At 36.7% G+C, this 24,755-nt stretch overlaps 1 protein-coding gene across 5 annotated transcripts in view; it reads left to right on the top strand.

Moving 5' to 3' along the window:
* Positions 1 to 24,755, top strand: part of LOC126283944 (peregrin) — a 242,985-nt gene that overhangs the window by 64,250 nt on the left and 153,980 nt on the right. The gene's annotated exons all lie outside the window — the stretch shown is intronic.

Here is a 24,755-nt window from a genome sequence, read left to right as displayed (position 1 = left end):
ACCAATTCTTGAAAAGCTATCCTGAAAAACCTACTTAATCACAATTGTAATGTATAATTAATAGATCACTGGTCTACATCAGTCATTTAATAAATTACTGGCCGATATTTATTGATAATCCAGCTCATTGTTTCAACTCACTTTCTGAATAATAACTATCATAGAAATTGATGCTTGGCATTCAGAATGTGTCTCCAAGGTGGCAAAGTTTTGTAAACAGATTCTGTTTCTATGAATCCTAGCATATAACTGCAATTGTTTTGTATAGACATTTGTTTGTTGATAAGAATTTCACATGTAGATAAAAGGATTTAAACTTTTTGATGGCAACTTGTGCGGACATTGTGTGTGTGTGTGTGTGTGTGTGTGTGTGTGTGTGTGTGTGTGTCAGTGGCAGCTTTTATAAGAAACTGTTCAAATTGTTTGCAGTGAAACAGTGCCAAACCAGTCTACAAAACTCTCCTCTTTGTGCCACATCTAAAATGCTGAAGTCTTAGTTTGCGACAGTACCATGGCATATACTAAATAAAGTACCACAATGACAGTTTTTGTAATAGGAGAGAATATTTGTTTGCTTACAAAGAATGATAATGTAAAATTACTGTTGATCTACTCAGCAACTGCAGCTCAGCATTAGTATTGCCCGTTCTCTTCCAGATAGTTAATAATAATAATAATAATAATATAATAATAATAATAATAAAAAGTCATATTTTTCGTGTAAGTGAAAACCTTATAAAAATTAAAAGTCTGTAGGTAAATTCTGAGCTGTTGTGTTGGTTAATGGTTACATGTACCTGTGCTGAACACACTCTCTAACTAACCTTGTAAAGATGTAAAATATTGTACATTGTTTGCCTATTTAAAGAGTGTGCTCATCCCCTGTTGACTTACTTTGAGTCTGTGATATTTGTAAATGTTTTTGTTTATGTACTTGATGTCTTTGCCTAGTAATACAATGTTGACTGAAAGTTATTTGTATAGATATGTAAAGTGTGATAGAAGATGCTTATACACCTTCAAAGTGAAAGTCACAAATGAAGAGAGAACTTTTTAAAAAATCCCAGATAATGACTTGTTGTCAGAATTTATTTCAATTCAAATGAATGTATTCGGACAGGAACTTTGTGGATATGATGAATTCGGAAGATGAACAAATGCTTGTTTCTGACTCAAATTTGTGTCCGTTGTTGTCTCTGACGTGTTTAAACTGAGAAGAATTGTTTGATGTGAAGATTAAATATTTAAAGCCCTTATTTATGAGTGTTTGAAAGTGATTGAGGAATGATGACAGTCTTTTGAATACTAATATGTACTTGTATGCTGAAGCAAACACAGATTTGTAGATCGTATTGAGAAATGTTGTGTGACGTTTATTACTGTTGTAATTTCATTCTAGTCATTAATGAATGTCTCTTGAACAGGATATGTGTTGTCAGCTACAAACTAGATTGAATGTATCAGTGAGATATTCTGTTAAACTTTTGGAATATGACCTGCTTACAATGTATTAAAGCTTTTAGTTGGTATTTGAGAAACAGTTAGTAGGCATTTGGCCTATAGCATATTTGTGAATTTTGGATGTGATAATGCTCTGTATACCATACATTCTTTTTTTCTCCTTAAACAATATTTTTGTAGTGTTTTATTGATTGCTGTAAAGTTATAATATTTGTATTTTTGTCATTGTCAATATGAAACTGTGGAAATAAATGTATGAATTAGTGTAGGTTATGTCATATTTTAACGTAACCTTTCCATTGAGGACTCTTACTATTTATAACAGCATCTGTAATAACAGAGTTTTTTGGCAGATTGAAACCTATAACCAGTTCCCTTACATTCTATAATTTTGGCTACAGTCCTTTTCTATTTTATTTTACAAAGTGTTCACTAGACAGTGTTATTTTTAGTCCACAAGATTGTGTGTGTGTGTGTGACATCTGTAATTTGTGTGTGTGTCTGTGTGTGTGTGTGTGTGTGTGTGTGTGTGTGTGTGTGTGTGTGTGTGACAGAAAGCAATAATTTTGGAAATAATTTGCGTTCATGTTAGTACATCTGTAAGTGGGTTTCGGAATAATTAGATAATAAGAAAGTTGTGCAGTTGATCAATTTGGTATCTAAATTCAGAACAAATGTATGAACAAAATGGGAGAAGGAGAATCCAGGAGTGTAAAAAAAAAAAAAGAGTGTGAAATTGAGAGTGGATAGTTAATCATACATCTTTGTTTAGAAATATTATTTAATTATGTAATTTTGGAATTGTTGAGCAGGATGTGATTACTGACCAATACCATAGTTGATCAGCAAGTTATCCTCCCTATGTCCCTCACCCCTCCTGCTCCTGCACTGATGATGTATTTCATTCTCCAATTTCATTGTGGTTTTCTGTACTTTGTTTTATGAATGTAATAAAATCTTACATTCTGCTCATAAACATTTTCAAGTTGTGATGCTGTAGGAAACTAGTATTGTCCATGAATCAGTTCCATTTATTATGCAGCAAGTAACTGTTCACACTTTCATGTGACGTATATTTCTTGGATAAAGAGTATATTATCCATATTTCTATTCTCTTACATTTAGGTATGGCTGTCTTTTATATTATTTCTACATCTACCTAACTATTGAAATTGTTATTCCCATGGAACAAGGTTTCACTTTCTTTCTGTCAATTTCCTGTTACATATTCTGAACATCAAAGACATTTGACTGCAGTGGATATGAAAAAATCTTTCGTTGCATTGACAAAAGTTTGTTATTTTGTCCAGTTCACTGGAGAAAGTACAAAATTATTAACAAATCCGCCAGGGAGAAAAAAATGTCTGTTTTATTTCCTTCATTTTTTCTTTCTCAGTATCCTTCTCAGTTTCATAAAATTTTATGGTGTGAGATACTTTTACAATTAAGTAGTGATGCTGGTTTGAATCACTATCCCAATGTGCTATGAGCATTCATTAAACAGTATCTGTTTCCATTACAGAAAAAAGTAAATTGTGCAAATTCTAATTGTACTTAATGGTTATGAATGCCTTTCCATCAATAGGAACAGGCTTTGTTAAAAGAATTATGATTGCTTGGATGAATGGGCTGTAAATGCTGTTATGTGAATTACTGAATAAGGAGAAAAAAGAGATTAAGAAACAATAGTATAACTGTATTTATCTTTTTCATTAGTTCATAATAGCATTATTAGCTCAACTAATGTACATTGTGTTGAATTGAAGATTTTAATCTTAATGTGTTTTCTCTTATCGGAACTTTGTAGTTCTATTAGATTTTTCTGCTTCATTTGTATCGTGGAGTCTCTGTTGATTTAATTGGCAATAGTGACCTTTCTTCTTGCATATCTTGAGTGTCTTGCTTGGTGCTTGTATCCAGTACTAGCTCTGTACTCAGTACCCCGATGAACTATCACACGTGTACCACAGTTATAAAGAACTCATCTCTCCTAATCAGATACAGGTTCGTCACATTGCACACAACACTAATCAATGTTGAGGACAATAATTCTGAACTTTTTCAACTTAAGATATGTGAAAATTCAACATCGTACGACTTTTGTTATGAGTCTGTTCGGAACACAGATATATTCCTGCTACTTCACTTCTTCAGTGCTATAGCTATCAGTGTTTAAATCTGTTTTACAGGTTTTGTGGTCAAGTGCTAGACATGACATAATTGATACATTTAATTATTTTGATGTCAGTCTGTTTTAGTCAGAAATGTTATTTAATTCTACTTAGTAGTGCTTCTGTCTTCACATGCAGCATCCTTTGAACTGAGATGCATGTATGTATAATTGATTTGTTAGTTAGCAAATATACAAAGTTCCCTCCTTTTTTAGTGTATGGGGGGCGGGGGAGGGGGGGCGCTTCTACACTTAAGTACTGTCCCTATTTTGTGATTCTCAAGGCTCATTGTTTGTAAAAAATGTGCAGTGATTCCTTGAGACTTTACTCTTCGTGCTCCTTTTCTTTTTTAGTTGATGTGGTTTTGTTATGTTTCTTTTGTTGAAATCATCTTGCACTGTTCATAAAAATATATTGTGATGTGTTTAATTTGAAAGTATTTATCCTAGAAATTGATGTAATTGCAAAATGATAGGTAATTTTAACTGTTTACATCTATCTGTACCATCAAGTCTCAAAATAATAATAATAATAATAATAATAATAATAATAATAATTTGCACTTCAAGAATTACTCTCCACTAACTACACTACACCACACTGCTTCCCTCATGTTCCACATTCCACAGTGACCTCTGGGCTTGTAATTTGATTCTTGGTGATTCGACCATTTCATCACCTCACAGAATACCATAAAAGTAAAATCATGCAAATTGTAACATACGGGATCAATTAAAATTTCTTAAAGTGCAGTATTCATATGGTATTATCTGATCTGCCCCCAATTTTGTTGAGTTTTTAAAATATGAAATATGCAGCATTTGAAATGGGATGAAGAGAAAGGCAAGATGGGACAGCAGACTCATGATTGTTATCGTTCTTCAGTGACAGTGACATGTGAAAATTGCGTGTGGCGACAAATGTGATTATCCTTCCTAACACGTCTGTTCTGTGGGGAGGAAATTGTTTCACAGTACTAAATTTATTACTTATGGCTGGCAGGGAAGTGTATAGCAGTTTCCTCATTGTCACATGGACTATAAATCACATTAATTTTGAGCCAGACCTGAGACATTGTAGAATTGCATTTTTGCTCATTTAATTTTTTTTTAATTTTTTATTTTTTTAAGAGAGAGAGATTATAAGACTTTGAAAGAACATGCCACCTGCCCCCCTCCCTCCTTCCCCCTCTCCAACACACACCCACACAAAACAGAAAGGTAGATAATGTTTTCCCATCAAATGTATATTATTCCTGCAAAACAGAGTGGATGATATTGGGAAATTGAGTTAATAATCTTCATGTGGCAAGCAGGCTGATACTGGGGTCACAGAGTTATGTGTACTCTGACTGATAACCTTTTTTTCATACAAAAATTTCTTCTTCTGTAGTAATATCATGAAACAGTAAGCAATCTGCAGCTCACCTTGTATACTAGTTATTTTTTGTTTATGATTTTTGTCTTATATTAGTAAAAATTTATTTCTGTACATTTTATTGACTGTGTGGAAGTGCACTTTACTTGAATTTAAATTTGTTTTGTTGTATACATGTTCACACACAAACAAATAGTGTCTGCTTTTTACTTGGTTTTAGATCTGGTATTTTACTTCTCACAAATTTTGTTTCATTTGTTTAATTTATAATAAAGTAAGTTAACACAAATTTTTGTAAGAACTTCTTTAAAACTTGAGTTTTTATTACAGTTAAAGAAAGTGCATTTACAACTGTCCTTTTAAGATTGCTCATTTGTCTAAAATTACAGAAATCATTAGTATTAAACCGGATTCCAAACATTTTACTTTTTCTTGTATCTTGAATATCTTATGACGCTGTGAAACGTCAGTACAGCTTTGTGCTTCACATAACATCAATCACCATATCTTCAATATAATTTTTAATTTTGCTGCAGGAAATTTCATTGTAATAATACACGTTAAAAAGACAAGAAGCTCATGTCAGCTGTGTGCTTGATTTATTTCTTATGACCTGTTAGACATCTTATTGAATAGTGGGAAATTGATAACTATGTGTGTCTGTAGGAATGAGATAAAATAACTACAACAAGTGCCTGTGATCCGTGCTAGTCTTCTATTAAAAACACAAACGTAGTGCTTTCAGTCTTCATACTCACAGTTAAAGGCTCTGCCTGTTTGCTCAGTTCTTTCCTTTACCTTTCTGATTTTATGCCTGAGCTACACTGTTTAATCTGAAGAAGTGGAGTGTCAGGAGCAAGTGTAAGATCTTTTAGTCCTTAAATTTTACATTGCTTGGATAAAAGATTTTCGTAAGCTGTTTGGGTAGAGGCCAGAAGGGGGGGGAGGGGGGGGGGGGGAGGACAATTTTTGGGTGCCAAAAGTCACTGAACGTGACTATTGATATGTGTGAAATGTAAATATTTATTTCCAAGTTCCCTCCCTTATTTTTCTCTTCGACTGTTCACACCACTCTTACTTTTGCAAAATGTTTCATCCCAGTCTCTTTAATGAAAGTCAAGCTAATTAGCATTTCTGGTGCCATTTAGCCCTTAAAACTACTATGGAAATTTTGCATAATCAACTGCATATTGATTTTACAATGTCGCCACAGTGAGTATCAAAGGAAACAATAATTTTCTTCATACACCAGAAGTAGAGAATGAATGAATGATAATATTTTTGAAGAAGAGCATCATGAAACCACCAAATTCTGCCATTATGTTTATTTATTTATTGATGCCCACTTTTGGTCAATTGATGACCATAGAGTTACTAATATCATTACATTAGGTTAAAGGAACATTGTTTGACATTGATTATTATCTACTTAACTAGTTGCCACATGTGCAACTGACAGGTGCTGCAACTGATAATGAAAATTTACTTAACTTCAAGGAACCTTCCTTTCACCTTATGCAATGATATTAATAACTTGAAGACTGTCACTTGATTGAAACTGGGTGTTGATAAAGGAATATATATTACAACCAGTTTTGTCGGTTTTGTGAACCCATACTTTTAGATATTTAAAGCTGTGTAGCTCTGTTAACAAAAATATTTTAAGTGACAATACAGCATAATTTTTTTAAAAATTATATAATAGACAGTTTATGAAATAGGAGCTGAATGTTTAAAATAAAGTGTAAATTTTGTATGTGGTGGTAGATAGGAAAAAGAAAACAAAACACGAGGATATAGAGTCAACAAAAAATATATTTGTGGAAACAAAAATTCAGTTAGGTTGTTATTACAACTGTGCAGAGACTATCCAACAGAAGTTGACATGTAGTTCACAGTGGAGAGAATGCAGCAGGGTAGTTAAGGTCAGTATAACACTACCAAGATTTGCTTCAAGTTTCATAAAAAGTTAGAACTCGTTTGAAACTCTTATTTGAGCAGTTTGTGTTTTATTAGACATGGTTCTGCTGAAGATAATACACACTTTTTTTCAGTCAACTTGTAGATTGTCCCATTAAATGATTTTTAATCATGGTGTTGAAAATAAAATATTTTGATAATTTATCTGACACCCAGCCAACTTAACTTTCACTTTGCATAGAGTTAAATTCAGTTTAAATGTTTTGCTGTTTTATCTTCATAGGAATTATATTGCAGTGTATGCATGTGGTTAGTGACTACATCTGAGTCCCTTTGGTGTGACAGAACTATTTTCTTACTGTTCTTTGCCCAGTGGTGTTCTCCCTATTAATAAAACAAGTACACAGTAAGAAAAAAATTGCAACACCAAGAAAAATAAAGTTGATAGCATGTCTCTACATCAGATTTCACCCCAGTTGCTGAAGAGTGGTTCTAGTTGTGTCATTATGAGGATAGAAAACTTTAAATACATGCTGGAATGATTGTGAACTTCAGTTAGCTTTGTTATTGGATGTGGTAAGTTGATGTTAGTCAAGAATGCCTTTAAGGTGACAAAAGAGGCCGTTATCAGCATCTTACTAAGTTTGAACATCATCATGTAATAGGGCTACGAGAAGCTGGATGTTCTTTCTGCAATATTGCAGAAAGATGTGGCAGGAATGTTCTCATTGTAAATGATTGCTGTCAGTGTTGCTCGTGAGAATGTATGGTTGCAAGAAGACCAGGCTCTAGATGGCCAGATGGCACTACCTAGAGAGAAGACATTATGTTCGTCATATGGTTCTGGCACATCATACTGCATCTGCAGCAGCATTTTCAGCAGCAGTTGGCACCACAGTAACACTGCAAACTGTTTCACTTTTGCTACTTCAGGGACAGCTCCGAACCAGACGCCTGTAGCTTGCATTCCACTGATCCCAAACACCGCCATTTGTGATTTTAGTGGTGTCAAGTGAGAGGTAATTGGAGGGTAGGGTGGAGGTCTGTGTTATTTTCTGATGAAAGCTGGTTCTGCCTTGTGCCAGTGGTGGCCATGTGTTGGTTACGAAGAGTCCAGTTGAGTGCATGCAACCAATCTGTATGTGTGCTACACACATTGGGCCTACACCTGGAGTTAAGATCTGGGGAGCGATGTTGTATGACAGCAGGAGTACACTCGTAGTTATCCCACGCATCCTGACTGCATATGTCAGGCTGGTTAGTAATCATAATTCTTGTAAACACAACTAACTTTTTATTCACACGAAGTGTTGAGTGCTATCAAAAAGGGCTTTCAATTTGTGTCTGTATTTATAGATTTCCAGAAGGCTTTTGACACTACCTCTCCATCGGCTTGTGATCAACTGCATGCTTATAGAATATCGTCTGAGGTATTCGACTGGATCTGTGATTTCCTGTCAGAGAGGTCACAGTTCTAATAATTGATGGAAAGTCATTGAGTAAAACAACAGTTGTTTCCTGTGTTCCCCATTATAGTGTTGTAGGCCTTCTGCTGTTCCTCATCTATATAAACGATTTATGAGACAATCTGAGCAGTAGTCTTAGGTTGTTTGAAGGTGACACTGTTGTTTACTATCTAGTAAAGTCATCAGAAGATTAAAAAAATTGCAAAATGATTTAGAAAAGTTGTATGTTTGGTGCAAAAATAGGCAATTGACCCTAAATAATGAAAAGTGTGAGGTCATCCATGAGCGCTAATAGGAATGTGTTAAACTTCGGTTACAAGATAAATAAATCAAATCTAACGGCTGTAAATCCAACTGAGTACCTAGAAATTACAATTATGGACAACTTCAGTTGGAAAAATCACACAAAAAATGTTGTGGGGAAGGCGAACCAAAGACTTCTGTTTTATTGGCAGAACAGTTAGAAGATACAACTGATCTACAAAAGAGACTGCCTACAGTATGCTCGTCCATCCTCTTTTGGAGTACTGGTGCGCAGTGTGGGATCCTTACCATGTATGGTTAATGGAGTACATTGAGAAAGTTTGAAGAAGGGCGGTAAGTTTTGTATTATCAAGAAATAGGGGTAAGTTTCGTATTATCAAGAAATAGGGGAGAGAGTTTTGCGGACATGATATAGGATTTGGAGTGGACATCATTAAAAGAAAGGCAGTTCTCGTTGCGGCAAGGTGTTTTCACAATATTTCAATTGCCACCTTACTCCTCTGAATCCGAAAATATTTTGTTGACGCTGACCTACATAGGAAGAAACAGTCATCATAATAAAATAAGGGAAATGATAACTCGCACAAGAGGATACAGGTGTTTGTTTTCCTCACACACTGTACGAGAGTGGAATAATAGTGTGTTGTTGTGAAGGTGGCTCAGTGAACCTTCTGCCAGATGCTTGGGTGTGATTTGCAGAGTATCCATGAAGCTGCAGATGTAGATTTGACCTGTTGTGTGTCATTCATGAACAGCATTCGAAGGGGTGTTTGGTGCAAGATAAGTCAGCCACATACTTTTATTGTAGCCTAATATGCTCGACGATGTCAACATATTGCCTTGGCCTGCTCGTTCACCAGATCTGTCTCCAGTCAATCACGTATGGATCATCATCAGACAACTCCAGTGTCATCCACAAATGGCATTAACCGTCCCTGTGTTGACTGAGCAAGTGCAACAGCATGGAACTCCTTCCCAAAGAATGACATCCAGTATCTGTACATTAAAATGCATGCACATTTCATTGCTTGCATTCAATATTGTGACAGTTACACTGGATTTTAATGTACCAGCATTCCACATTTGCAATGGCTTATCTTGCATTTACATTAAGCTGCAATCTTGCTATGTTAATCACTTAAATACGTTACCTAAACAAATTTATTCCCACAATTACATTACTCTACACTAGTTATTTGAAGGTTGGATAAACATCAGCTAAAAGTTATCACCTATTTGTTACAGAGGAAAATGAGCAGGTCAGTAGTTGTTTGTGACCAGTTGGCATACTTGGAAGTATTTTAAGGACCTTGCCAACAACAGTCTTGCAGCTTTTGCCTCTTCCCCCAGATTTAGCAGATTAATACACATGATTCAAAATGTATGGGACAAAAAGGAAGTATTGCTGTGACTACAGTAATGCCTTTATTTCAGAAATACACATGTAGGTTGAAAGTCTTAACTCCTGTAAATGGTAGCTTCCACGATAGGAGAGGCATATTATGTGGCAGAATATGCAAAAATCTCCTCAATAATTGTTCAAAGATATTTTGGGATCATGTTTGGTAAAGTGACACCACACTGTCACAACATTGCTAGTTGGGGAAAACAATCTGAGGAGACAAGATGCAAATGCAAAAGGTCTGTCGAGAATAAAGTGTTAGAAAACATTTGTACGATTTACAAAAGAGGCCCCAGAAAAATCCACGTGTCATGTCAGCAGAGAAGTGAATGTGTTGCAATTAACAGTGTGGCATATGTTGCACAAGCATTTACAGTTCCAAGGCATACAGAATTCAAATGTTGCAGCACAGAGAGCATATAAACATTCCTGAAGGTGTTACGTTTTGAGAAGAATATTGACCCTCCACATAAATAATGTGCTGTGGTGGGCTAGTAACTTACTTTAACTGGGAGTTGCCTTTGACACAATCAAACACAAGAGCTCATCTGAAATTTTCACTAATAAAGGAAGAGCACCATCTGATAGGGTGTATCTACTGCCTTCTGCAAAATATATTTCTGTGTTACATTACAGTACAGAAATAGCCATTACTTATGCAGGAAAATGGACTGCCGTATAGTATTGCACTATCTCCAATGAGTTATAACAGTCATATGAAAGATCAGTGTGTGTAAGATTATTTAAACTCAAGATCCTGCATCCGTCACACATTGTAACTCTTCTAAGGAAATAGTGATATCACTGTCACATAACAACCGAGAAGCTGCTATTGGCAGCAACCAGCAGAGACCAAACCACAGCAAGATACTAGCCTCTTCTTTCCTCGTGTTCTAAAAATGATCATGAAAGATAGGATGTCAAATGATAAAGACCCTCACCAGTTTTGAAATAATGTGAAATATTTGTAAGTGAAAACAGAATGTAGCATGTTTTTCATAAGTGTACTATCAGGTCAAAACTGAAAGTAAATATTGAAAATAACATTTGAGAATGGAGACTTTTTTAGCAAGGGAATATGCCACATAATTTTGGCGGCACTAAGTGAAACAGTGTATTTTTACGACAGACTTCAGTGAGTGAAATGTGTAGTCCAGCTATTACTGCGGAAAGACCCATCATAACGCCATGGTAGGAAATAACACACTGAGAAAAATGGCTGGCAATGGCAAATTGGTAGCGAGAGAGAGGTGCTAAAAACTGCAGCCCAGCCATTGTGCTTCTCTATGACGGAATGTGCTTACCAACTGTGGTGTAAATATGTTTAACTTAAATGAAACGTTATAACTAATAACCAGTTGCATCAAACCCACACTGCTCAATAAACTGTGCAAAGTTGCAGAATTTATGGACTGCAAGAGTTTCCCTAGCAGAGAACTTACCGAGCCTCCAAAAGACTATCACAACAGGAGATGCCCAGTATTGCAAACGTGAGACTGAAGTGAACTGCATCAGATCAGGCATAGCACCACTGAAAGCAAACCTGGCCAGTGGGAGGGTGGCTGCGTATAGATGAACACAATGACAGATATGATTGTGGAAAATATCAGGATATGAAATATGTCTTGCCTTTTCCCAACTGTTCCAGTAAATATACCCTAGACAAATTTTGGCAAGGAAGCATTGAACATGTCTACTTGTGTACCAAAAACTTTGATTTCTGAAAATGAAAAAGTATTCTGTACAGAAAAAAAGACACTCGAATATATGAACCAGTACTATCACAACCAACCATCTACCAAATAACACTGTGGGATAATGCAGCCCTGATGGTCAAAGGGAAACTTTCATCTGGTCCCATAAATATTGTAGACTAAGTTTCTGGAAAAGCTTTGGAAATTTGATGGTGATCTAAATAGGTGGGACCATCTTACAGGAGAAAGTTGGTTTGACTATAGGAAGCTACGGAACTGAGAGTCTCTGCAAATGTCATAAGAAATTGCACATCATAGAGAACTGATCCAATAAATGGAATCTAATGCTGATCATAAGATCTATTATGTTAATTACATTGCTGTTTTCAAAAATTGTAAGTTATTTTTTCATGTTAGTAATATTTTATGTTGATAGTTTTGTAGTAATATTCTGGAACCAGTAAATGATAATTATTGTCTCAAGAGTCTTTGAAAGCTTGTCATGCTACATTTATTCGTAATATTTTTGATCACTCATATTCACTAAGGCTAATTAAGGACCACATTTGCAAAACTCGCTTTATGCTAAAAATAAAATTTTACACAAGATACATTTGTTTAATTAACAAGGAAGTTTAGAAATAAAAATTCTTTGTGGTTAACATGTTTTGTACAGTTTTGAATATATTTTAAGATACTTTGTATATACATGAAATGTTTAACTATTTGTCAACCACTGGGAGTAGAAAAAGAGTTTTCTTTTTCAAAACTCGCTTTATGCTTAAGCTAGAACAGTGATACCTGAATATTATGATAAGGAAACACATGAGCCTCATTGCATCCTTCTTTGTTTCTGCACTCATATGGTTTATCTGGAACAATTGCGGCACGTTTCATTACTTTGAACGTAAGAATGTTCTTCTTCAAAACCTGACATCATACTTCTGATCCATAGAAATACGTCATTTTAACAGTACATTGAATCTTACCATTGGTTTGTCCATAAGTTACTTCTCATAAGTACATCATTTTGAAATGCAAGGCAGACTTAAAAAAGCAAAACCAGTCTTCTTTCCACACCAGCACCTTTCCCAACTATGTTAGAATATTCATTCATACAGAAGGTGATATTACATCTTTCTTGAGATATTCCTTCTCAACTCTAACAAATACATGATCCGGTGGCATGAAACTATCTCCACGAATAGGAAAGTAGTGGGTAAGTTTAGAAAACACTGTAGTGTATTCCATAAAACGCCCCACCATACAGAGAGTTGTGATGCATGAGTCTCAAGAAAGCTCAAGTTTCAATCCTCTCTTACGAATACCTCTGGTCCTCTCTTCCAAATATCCATTTGGACTTCTTCCAGTTTCTGTTTCAAGCTTGTTTCACATCAAGTATATTGAAAAATATTATCAATACTTTGTTTTGGTTCATGTGTCACCACAGCCAGTTTATAGAAGCAAATCTGTCTTGCATAAAAGGCTTCTTGAACAGAGAGGTGTCACAGAGGTTGATTTCGTTACATGTTGACTTGTACAGTGTCTTCAAGTATTTGTTCATAATGCTATAGAACTTCTTTTCACGTGCTTTATGCAGGCGGAGTCTAGTTTTACTCATTTCTTGCCATTGTTTGATTCCTGCGATGTTATTTTCAGTTCAAGCTCCTTGCATGTTGAACGTGAGTCATTGTGAGGGTTACTAAAGCCAAGATTAAAATTCTTACAAAACACTGTCTCAAATTTTGACACAGAACAGCTTTTAATGGATGCTTGTCTTTGTTCTTTGCAAAAATTTTCCCACATTATTTTACATTTAATGTGAGGGCATATATGACCTACTCAGTTTCCTTCTGCCATAATGACACACATTACACATACACAGTCAGTTACACAAAAAAGTATATGCTGCTATCTGTGTGAAATAAAAGACCCTATTATAAATATTGTCAATACAGTCACCACCATTATTGATTATGACATTGCACCTTAGCCCTCCGGTAAATGATCTGGGTTTCCAATCTGTAAATATCATTTAACCCACTTCACAACAAATGCCTTTGAGTTCTAAGATTTTTAGCAGTAGTTCCATATGAAAGCTTTGGTCCCTTTGGATGATTTACAAGGACCACTGCCTCGTGACACTTCAGATATTTTGTACTCATTTTAAACTGCAACCGATGAAACAAAACATTCAACTCTCACACTGTGTGTCTATACACTGTGCAAAAGCACATTGATCACGGATTCGAAACCACTACCACAGATTTTGCTGCGGATGTTACATTTAAAATTATGCCATACACTTTCTTGTGGAACTGACACTACCTCAAAATGTGCTATTTCACTTGTGAGGCCGTAACTATGTCAGCTTGAGTTGTTCTTGAGCCACTGCTTCATACATATAGAGCAGTCCCATGTTCTTGATAGTGCCAAACAATCCAAGCCAGCAACCCTGAGATACACCTGTTATTTTTTTTAATTTTGCAGCAAAAACTGGTACTTAGGATCCATCTCAAAGTTTTATGTTATACTTGATAGACAGTGATTTAGAAACCTTAGTGTCAGTGGACTCTACAACTTATCAAGCTATTTCTGAGATATCCATTTATGGCAGAAGGAATGCATCTTATTTGTTCTTAACTCCTGAAGAATGTAATAGATCATTGAAATATTTTAGCATAAGAGAATTTGCTTGCTTGACAGTCTTTCCATCCATGGTTGCTTTGTTCACTCCTTTCAGCATGCCTGCATTCTATATCAGGTGCTGCATTTTGCCTTGAATGCCGAGATGATTTTGCTTTGGAGATGTTTGACAGCTTCAATGCTCCTCTTTTATTCCCACCATGTGTTTCACTCACAGGAATATTATATTCACCATCACCTTCCACATTCACTATTAACATGTGTCTAGTCTTCTACACTTAATTTCTACAAAATGACTGTAACTGGTGACCAACTTCTATAACAGCACAACAGCTATTCTCTCTCTCTCTCTCTCTCTCTCTCTCTCTCTCTCTCTCTCTCTCTCTCTCCTCTCCCTCTCTCCCTCTCCTCGGTAATCACAGGCCCTGTAGGCCACGCGCTGCATCAGCGATTTGCTTCCACCGCTTCTATCTCTCGCAGCCTCTCTCCACCCTGCGGAAATTCCTAATACTGCGAAGTCCTCTACGTCATCTTTCCACCTTGTACAAGGTCGGCCCAATGGTCTTGTTGCCTGGAGAGTTCCTTAAAATGCTTTCTTGGTGATTCTGTTGTTTTCCATTCTGGCCACATGTGCAACCCATTGCAGTCTCCTACTTTTTAATTTCTGGATGCTAGTGGGTTGCTTCATTAACTGATAAATTTCATTGTTCTTTCGAATTCTCCATACACCATTCTCCAACACAGGTCCCCAGATTTTTCTCATTACTTTTCTTTCAAAAACATTCAGTTTTTCTTTTTCATTCTTTGTAAGCATCCAGCTTTCTGAACTGTACAGTACTATGGGGCAGATAATAGTGTTATATATCTTCATCTTTGTGGTGATTGACAAAGCTTTACTTTTGAGTGGGTTGATTTGTGAGTACAGACTTCTTGACTCTGAGGCTATTCTTTCATTTATATTTGGGTTTATGACTCGATCTATTTCCATATATTCTGTTTTCTCTAGGTTAATCAAAAGCCCAATTTTGCTGGCACTGTGCCTGAGAGATCTGTACATGTCTTTCAGTTTTTCTTCAGTTTCACTCAGCAACACTATATCATCTGCTTAAGACAGGAGTTTTACTTCACTGTGTGTGAATCGGAGACCATTGTATAGATGTAAATTACTCTCCCATACCATTTTCTCTAATGCAAGGTTGAAAAGGACACATGAAAGAGTGTCTCCCTGTTGTAAGCCTGTTTTAATTGGAAAGGTGGAGGATACGGATCCTCTGAACTTCACTGCGGCCTGGGAGCCATCCGTGCACAGTTGTATCATCCTAATGATTTTACTGGGTATATTAAATTCTCGTAAGGTGTTGTAGAGGCTACTTCTGTGGATGCTGTCATAGGCTCGCTGGAAGTCAATGAAGAGACAGTGGATGTTTTTGTTAAATTCCCGGTATTTCTCAAAGATCTGTCTTATAGTAAACAAATTATTAGTTGTGGAGTGGTTTGTTCTAAATCCAGCCTGGTAATATTGAATAATGTTTTGTGCATAAGGTTTAAGTTTTTCCAGAATGGTCATTGACAGGATTTTGTATGTTATGTTAAGCAAACTGATTCCTCTGTAATTTCCACATTTCGTTCTGTTTCCTTTATTGTGTATGGGACAAATTATTGCAGTTTTCCAATCTTCAGGCAGTGTTTCAGTTCTCCAGATCATTGTGATAATGTTATAAATTTCTTTGTGTAGTTTGCTTCCGCCCTCTTTTTAACATCTATGCTGATATCTGGTCCTCACCTGCTGCCTTGTTGTTTTTGAGCTTTTGAATGGAGTGGATCATTTCCTGTTCTGTGATTCTACATTCGTCATTATTAATGCTGCCACTCTCAGACATTGCGTAATTGAAGGTTACGTGCGGATCAGTGCAGTTTAACATTTCTGAGAAATACTCTTTACATCTTTCTAGGATATCTTCCAGCTGCCTTAGCATATTTTGATTTTTATCTTTTATGAATAACCTCTGTCACTTTTCTTTGTATTCTAAAACAACTTCTTTGGGTTTCCATTCCTGCTTTCCACTTCTATAGATTCTAGGACTCCAGTTAGATACTTCCTTTTCTCTGTTCGCAGAACTTATGCTGTTTCTCTTCTAAGCGCATTGAACGTCTCCCTCCTGTTCTCACTCTCCTCATTACGCTGCCATAGCATCCTGGCGTCTTTCCTCCTTTCCACTGCTCTCTGAAACTTTTTGTTGAACCATTTCTGTTTCTTTGTTTTCTTTTTCTTGCCTGGTGTTTTTTCTGCTGCATCTGTTACTACAGCCTTTTTCTTTCCCAAGCCTTCTCGACACTATTTTCCTCCTCAGCTTCTTGAAATGCTGTAAATCGTTATTTATTTCAATCACATAGTCTTCTTTAACAGACAGTTCCTTCAGTTGTTCAATGCCTAAATTAGGTTTTGATGTGGCTTTTGGTTGGTAATTCCAAATCATTTTGATTTTCATCTTTCGTGCCACTAGGAAATGATCTGAGCCAATTTCAGCTCCTTCTATACCTTCTGACACCTCTTACAAATGAAGTGAAACATTGATCTGTCATACCACGGTCAATCTGATTTACTGTTTTGCCATCTGGAGAGCACCATATACCTTTGCGTATACCTTTGTGAGGGAACATCGTCGAGCAAATTCTCATATTCTCTGACAGTGCAAAGTTGATCATTTTTGATCCATTTTCGTTTGTGGTCGAGTGCTTGCTATGTTTTCCTGTTGTGGGGATGAACATATCCTCTTTACCTATTTTTCCATTAAAGTTTCCTAAGATAATTCTCTTATTTCTTGTTGGAATACTTTCGACTACTCTCTCTAATTCATCATAGTACTCATCTTTCTATCCTCAGTTGAATCTTCAGTCGGTGCATTACGAATGTTATATCGTACAACTGGTGTTTGATTGTTATGTAAGAAATTCTTTTGTTAATGGAGTGGAGTTGCTTAACCAGATTAACAATCCTGTTCTTAACAGCAAAACCAGTACGAGATTCATGATGTTTTTCATCTCCCCCATAAAAAATGACACAGTTATCCTGCGTGTGTGTCCCTTCTCCAAGCCACCTAACTTCCTGTAGAGCTACAATATCTGTCTTGTATGTTTTTAGTTTAGATATCAAAGTCGCTGCTGCAGCTGGTTTATTAAGACTACAAACATTCCATGTCCCAAATGTGAAGCAGTGTTTCTTGTTTATATCTCGCAAATTCCTGTTCCATAGTCCATGTCCGTTTCCTTTGAATCCATTGTCCAAGCCAAATCGTTGATGTGAGCCAGTAGGTATAGAATCCCTTGGCCGTGTTACGAGCGCTACGCTATTGACAACAAACACAATTTAGTACTGCCCGTGCAAACTAAATAGCAAGTAGGCATGGTGGCTAATGAGAGCTCCCATCAGCAACTGTGCCGACAGTCAGCTAAGTAGACAGACACAATAATATGCCCTATCTTTACTGCCAAGTGAAACAATTATTCCACGAGTGCCACAACACTGTCAGAAAAGTACTTGTTCTGACAGCTATCAAACATTAAACAAATTGTGAGAAAACCCGGCAGTACCTCTAACATCTTTGGCAAACTAAGTAGCATAAAATGAGTTTTTAGAAGATGGCTGTATGTGCAAGAGGTGAATTTTGAAGGGAAAAAAATATTTTTTTAAAAAAATATTTTTTTAAAAAAATGCATGAAGCGAGTTTCACGAAAATGGTCCTCGATTGTTAATCACTCTTACAATGCTGCTAAATAAGTGAAACAGGTCGAAAACAATGTTCTTAGTTTGTCACTGTATCAAATATGAGAAAAACTTCAATCTTTCTATGAAACCTTCCATCCTCTTTATCGGGATTAACTTAGTGTTGTGGCTCCTGTTGTGGCAAACATTCATAGCTCATAGATTGCTTTTGATTGGTCGTCATATGTCATTACATCACGCTGCCAGACATTGTGTCAGTGGAAGGCGTCACCACTCTTGTGGAAATGTAAACAATTTGGCACATTTTTCTGTACCTTCTCAGGTTGAGATCTGTCCTTCATTCACCGCTAAGATTATAGCCGCTGTCCTGGTTGAAGTGTTCTCACACACTAATTTGCGCTGCTTCTTCCTTTCTGCAGGACTACAGCTAACAAAATAGGTATGATTATGGGATGAAGAGGTACAAGACCTCTTTTCTGACCACCTAAGAAGATATAAGAGATGTCGCAACCAATTAAGTACAGTCTTTGTCTCATAAATTTAGAATTTCTTGAGAGTCTGGAAGCAACTACATTGCTCAGACTTTCTGTATCATCATTTTTCCTTCCTCTCTCATTTTCCCTCCTCTCTCATTTTCCTTCCTTCCGTCTTTTTTTTTTCTCTCTTTCCCTCCCCCTTCTCTCTTTCTCCATCACCTCTTCCTCCTCCTCTCTTTCTCCAGAGCCCCCACCCTCCCACCACCCCCACCCCCAACACACCTCTCTCTCTCTCTCTCTCTCTCTCTCTCTCTCTCTGTCTCTCTCTCTGATCAAGGAACAGACTAGAATGGAAGATGCTATTTTATGATTAGTGAGAAAGAAATGTGCTATTTTATGATTAGTGAGAAAGAAATGGAGATGGGTAGGACATTAGCCTGGTGAATGGGTGATAGTTGGACCAGGGGAGTTCTTTGCGTAATTTCAAGCAAGAAGCTGACCAAGATAGCACCGTGCTATGACCCTCACTAGACTCACATCCGCATGGATAGCATTTCAGAACCCTGTGTGATCATCCAAATTTATGTTTTCTACTATCCCGTAAATCACTTAAGGTAAATACCTAGATGATCCCTTTGAAAGGGCATGTATGGTTTCCTTTCCCCAGTACAATGTTCTCTCCATCTCTAATGATTTCATCATTGATGGCATATTAAACACTGTTCTTCCCTCCTTCCCAAGAGATGAGAAAATACAAGACAGTGACCTTTGGATGGCTGGTAGATAACTAACCTGCGTGGATGTGCCTGTAGGTGAAGACTGTAATGCCTGTAAAAGTCCAGAGGTGGCTTTTGTCAAGTGTGTAAGTCAGATGTATTGTGGTGGTGGTGGTGACTACAACGATGACGAAATAGTTAAGTTTGCACAAGCTTGATTATATATTTACAATCTGCTAATGACTTTCTGAAGTGAGTAAATTTGAAAAGTGCTGGTCGTATATTTGAATCAGCTGCTTTCTCTTGCTTATGACTTGATCTCAGATCAATCCTGTCTGTTAGCACAGTCATCAAAGACCCAGAAAGGTCGAACTGTGGAAAAAAATCATCCAGTCAAAAATTGTACAGTGGTAGGAGTGAGTGTCATGAACCACATACTAAAAATCCCCACCTGTGGGGGTGGCGGTATTTGAAGGTAACTTTTTTTTGTTTTTCTTGAATAACTAAAAGACCATGCCTTCTAGCAAAAATTTTACCCATTACAAAATTAAACTACATTAAATTTCCTATGAAAAAGCCTCATTTATTTTTCTCTATGACTGTTTTTGTGTTACAGACAGCCGAAAAATTGTAGGTTATTTAAAACAGTACTTTAAGAAATAAAATTACTATTTACTGTTAAGTGGAGTGGGTTAAGAGCAAATATTAAATTTATGTACCACATCTAAGTGCAGTAGATAGTATTAAGGAATAAAGTGTGTTCTGATGGTTTAATAGGGTGGAGGAGATGGGGCTGGACAGTAGAAGTGCAGGGGGGTTGCTGGAATGTGGCCATGCACTTCCCTCCTTCATAGGTCTGCAAACTGAAGAGTGAGCAGGTGCTTCCCCACTCCACCTAACTCACTATAACACAGCAAGCAACGGCACGGTATTACACAAAGTTGCACCAACAATCCACAGTGTGCATTATGAATCACTAGCAACGCACTGAACAGACTTGCACAGGCATTTTTAATATCTACAAAGTGCATTAACACTTCATGAAATACAGATGTGTTACTAATAATACTATAGTTGGAGTCACGACTGATGGGGTCGAGTTTAGGCTTGTTCTATTCACCTACGTCACATATACTTCGATAGCCAATGAGTGTCCAGTATGTTCTGAGTGCTCTGTTGTGAATGCCATAGCCAATACGAGCATTAAATATGATCTTAGTGAGTTGTTTAATAAATTTCAGTTCTATTTGTTGCGAGTTGTCATCGCTGATTATGGTGTTAAGTGATAAGTTCTGCATAAGTAAGCAGGAGACATAATTTGCAGGATACACACTTTCTTCAAGCGGAAAAAAGCACTCACATGCACTTACTGCAGCTGTTGCTTGGAATCTTCAACAATGCAACCGCCGTCCATGCCTTGACATGCATGAACTCCCGTTGTTCGTGGATCAGACTAAATGCATGTGGATAGAATCTATGTAAATCTCTGCACACTTTTCTACACTGGTACTGGGGAGATTGATTTTAATACTTTGAGTGTAGAAATCATTCCCAGATGTAGTGTTGGCCTTTGAGTCATTTTCAAATGGTAATGCAGAAGATTTTTCTTCAGCACATGCCAAACTTTAAAATCCTTTGACATGTATACAGTCATAATCAAACAAATTGACTACAACTGTATACTGAGCTTCACACTTATTTGATGTTACTGTATTTCTGTAGTGAAAAATCCTTAGGTTTGACAATGTCATGTATACATGTCAGGGGATTTTAAAGTCTGAAATATGGTGAAGCAAAATCTTTTGCTATACCACATGAAAATGGCTGAAAGGCCGAAACTGCAATTGTCAAATAAATAGTGTCTAAAATCAATGGTGGATGGGATGTTCTTCACGATTATATAATGAAGTTATTTCCCATTTTATTAAATGTGTACTTGTTTTCAGTTGTTAACTGAGCTATTATGTAAAAAAAGTTCAGCAACTGGAGCTGTCAGCTGTCTATGCTCAGAAAATCCTGTCCTAAATGTAACACACTATTAATACGTATTTGACACTGTCAATTTATTGTCTCACTGTCACTGGCTGGAATATTTTTCACAGCATGAGGGGTATCAAATGCTTCATCGCAGTCACAGTTGTCCTATTGGAAGAGTGCCAGAGGCTTTAATTTCTTCTCTCCAAGAGAGGTACGTTACCTAGGTGTTAAATAAGAACTTCAGGTATTTCAACATGCAAGCAATGCTTTATAGCATATTACGGCTCTAGATTTAAACTTGATCAGTCCTATTCCATCAGATATATTGATACCCACCTTACAAGATGTACTGTGGATATGTGGTAAGTGGCTCTACTCAGTGCAGCCCTTCCACAAGTGTCAGCAAGTCCTGAATGGAAGAGATTTATGCAGTCTGCCAGTAACACGATGGTGAGAGCTGTGTAGTAACTTTCTGGTCATTCCTTAGTTCAACACAAAGTGACCAGAGCACGATCATACAGATTTACAACAGGCTGTCAATGATACAAGGCATATTCAGAAAGTAAGTGTACTAGATTTTTTTTTCTTTTTTTTAGTAAAAGAGCATTTGAAAAAAGATTACGGGTTATTATTGACACACTTATTGTTTTTCCAAATTGTTGCCATTCCATTCAGTGCATGAGGTGAGCTGTGGCACTAGCATCTTCATGCCCTCCTTTAAGAACCCTCGTGCCAGCTCCTTTCGCCACTTCAGAGATCCTTTCTGCATCTGGTCACTGGTTGAAAAGATGATAATCTCAAGGTGCAAGTTAGGGGAATGTGTTCAAAACATACCAACCAAATGAGTCTAAGAGTGATTTGGTGACCAAGGCTGTGTGAAAACAGTCATTGTATCATTGTGCATTAATGGTCTCCCCCTGAGGCAGAAATTCAACCAGAATAATGTCTTTTCTGTCCCAAAATGCTGAGACCTAGACTTTTAGCCAAAATTGTAGTTTTGAGTTTTTTGGCAGACATGGGGAAATGATTTGACACCACACTTATGACCGTCTTTTTGCCTCAGGAATGTTATGAGTCACCCATGTTTCATGTCCAGTCTAGCAGAGCTCAGAAAAACCTCACCTTCCAATTAAAGTTGCTCAAGAAACTCATGGTCGCTATTGATCTGATTTTTCTTGTGCTGCTCTGTTAGGTGTTTTGGGGTCCATCTTGCACACAGCATTTTTCTTTTACTGCTCTGTCAGGTGTTTTGAGACCCATTTTGTGCACAGTTTCTGGTATTCCAGAGTCTCTTACATGAGAGTTCTGGAGAATTGTGGAAACATTGCAGAAATTTCATCCTCTGTTAATCAACAGTCCTCACGAACGATTTCCTTGATTTTTTGCATCAACTCATCAGTCAAAATTGAGGATTTACTGATCCTCTATTTGTCATGAACATTTGTTCTGCCTCTACTAAACACCCTACACCACATGAGCACACTCATCCTCTTCCTAACACCTTCGCCATAACTGTTTAGCTCTATGAAAAAATTTTGGTAGATGTTACTCCTTCCATGAAGTAGGAAGTAGATCACAGTATGTGACTCACTCTTGGTGGAATTTCTTACCAACATCATTCATGAAACTGGGCATTGCAACATGGGTTTAAGTACTGCCGTGTTCCTCAGATACTCTCTCTGTTCATGAGATACCCCTCAACCATTCATTGTTGCCAAACCTCAAGAAAACCACAGCCTGTTATGGTCACAGCACATTTACTTTTAGAACATGCCTCATAGATAGCAGCAAGCTGCAACATTGACCAATCCAGTCACTGACAAAATCAGACTTAATTATTTACTTCTCAGCCGTTGTCTATAGGAACATATTTTACCAAAAAGCTCTCTTCCCAACTGCAACTACGAACTCATTTAACAAACTGAAAATAACTCCACTATATAAACACAAGTGCAGTGATTTTTTTTGTCTATTTACATAAGAGAACTGGACAGGATATGCTGTGGAATTATAATCTGTCTGCAAAATGAAAGTGAGCAGTGCACATGGTGGGGGGAACATTGCCGTTCCTGAAGAACTCTACAGTTTCCATTGAGCCGACTAAGAATCAATTTCATCTCTAGCAGTGTAGAACAGTGTGCAGAGATTTACACATATTCTGTCCCTGTTTGTTACTTGTGTTATTTGTTAGTTGTGTCAGTATTATTAGTAACAAATAACTGTATTCTATATAGTGTTAATGCAGTTTGTGAAAAATAAAACACCTCGCCATGTCTGCACAGTGGGTCACCAGTGTTTCATAAGGCATACTGTAGGGGTAGGTATAACTTCGTGAAACATCCTGTAGTTGCCATTTCTGTTGTAGTGGGGCAGATAGAGTGGGTGATCACCTGCTCACTATACAGTTTGCAGGTCTAAGAAGGTGGAGTGCATGACCACAATCCAACAACCTGATTTCCCTCGTACTTCTACCCTCAATCCCCACCCATTCACCCTGTTACACCCCCAGAACACAATTTATTTCTTAATACAGCTCTACTGCACCTAGACATGGTACACATATTTAATATGTGTTGTATCCCACTTCATTTAACAGTAATTTTATATTGTTAGAATTATATTCTGCAATTTTTCCATCCTGTGGAGTGTGGGAAGTATTAGCCATAGAGAAAAAGTGAGTAGGGCTGTTTTTGTAGGAAATTTAGTTTTGTACTGGGAAACATGAAGTATAAAAATACTAGAAAAAATATCTTTAACCCCCCTCCACCCCGCACACACATTCATGTCCTCACCTGTAGGGATTTTTAGCATGTTATTCACGACACGCCCTCCTACCAGTGTACAAAAATTTACCCCTGCACAAGTTTTTCCCCTAATTTTCATTCATTAACTGGACTTCAAGTCCTTGTTTCGTACAGGGGGAAGCTAGAGAACATTCTGTTTCAATTTTCACTGGACAGTCACTTTTTTTCTCAATCAGTTACTTGCATTGTAGTTACTTTGTTTTACTATTACAGTTGTCAGAAAAAAATGAGTAATATTGTTTAGAGTATTTATCAAAGAATAAGAATGCTGCTATCATTTTAAAATAGCACACATCCACTATTTGTTCCTCACATTTTGAAAATGTTTTTCTCATTTTTTCTGTAAGATACTTCTTGGACTGAAATTTCTCATTCATGTTATGTAAGATTGCAGCCAAATTAGATGAGTACATAGTAACACAACATTCACTTTTACGTTAAATGAGTCATTCATATTTAAAAAGTGAGCCAACTACATTATAATGTCAATTCTGTAGTGAAAATGAAGATTCATTTTTCTTTCTGAATAAATATAGTTTATTCTTCATAGTTATTTACTTTATAGGTTCTTTTACTTTAGCAATAGTAATAAGATGACACGATAGACAGAGAATGTTTGAGTTGACTGGATCTTGAAAAATATAAATATCAGTGAAT

The sequence above is a fragment of the Schistocerca gregaria genome, chromosome 8 (assembly GCF_023897955.1).
Source record: "Schistocerca gregaria isolate iqSchGreg1 chromosome 8, iqSchGreg1.2, whole genome shotgun sequence".
Taxonomy (NCBI): Eukaryota; Metazoa; Arthropoda; class Insecta; order Orthoptera; family Acrididae; genus Schistocerca; species Schistocerca gregaria.
Note: the sequence above shows the minus strand (reverse complement) of the source record. Positions and strands in the feature narration are given on the sequence as shown.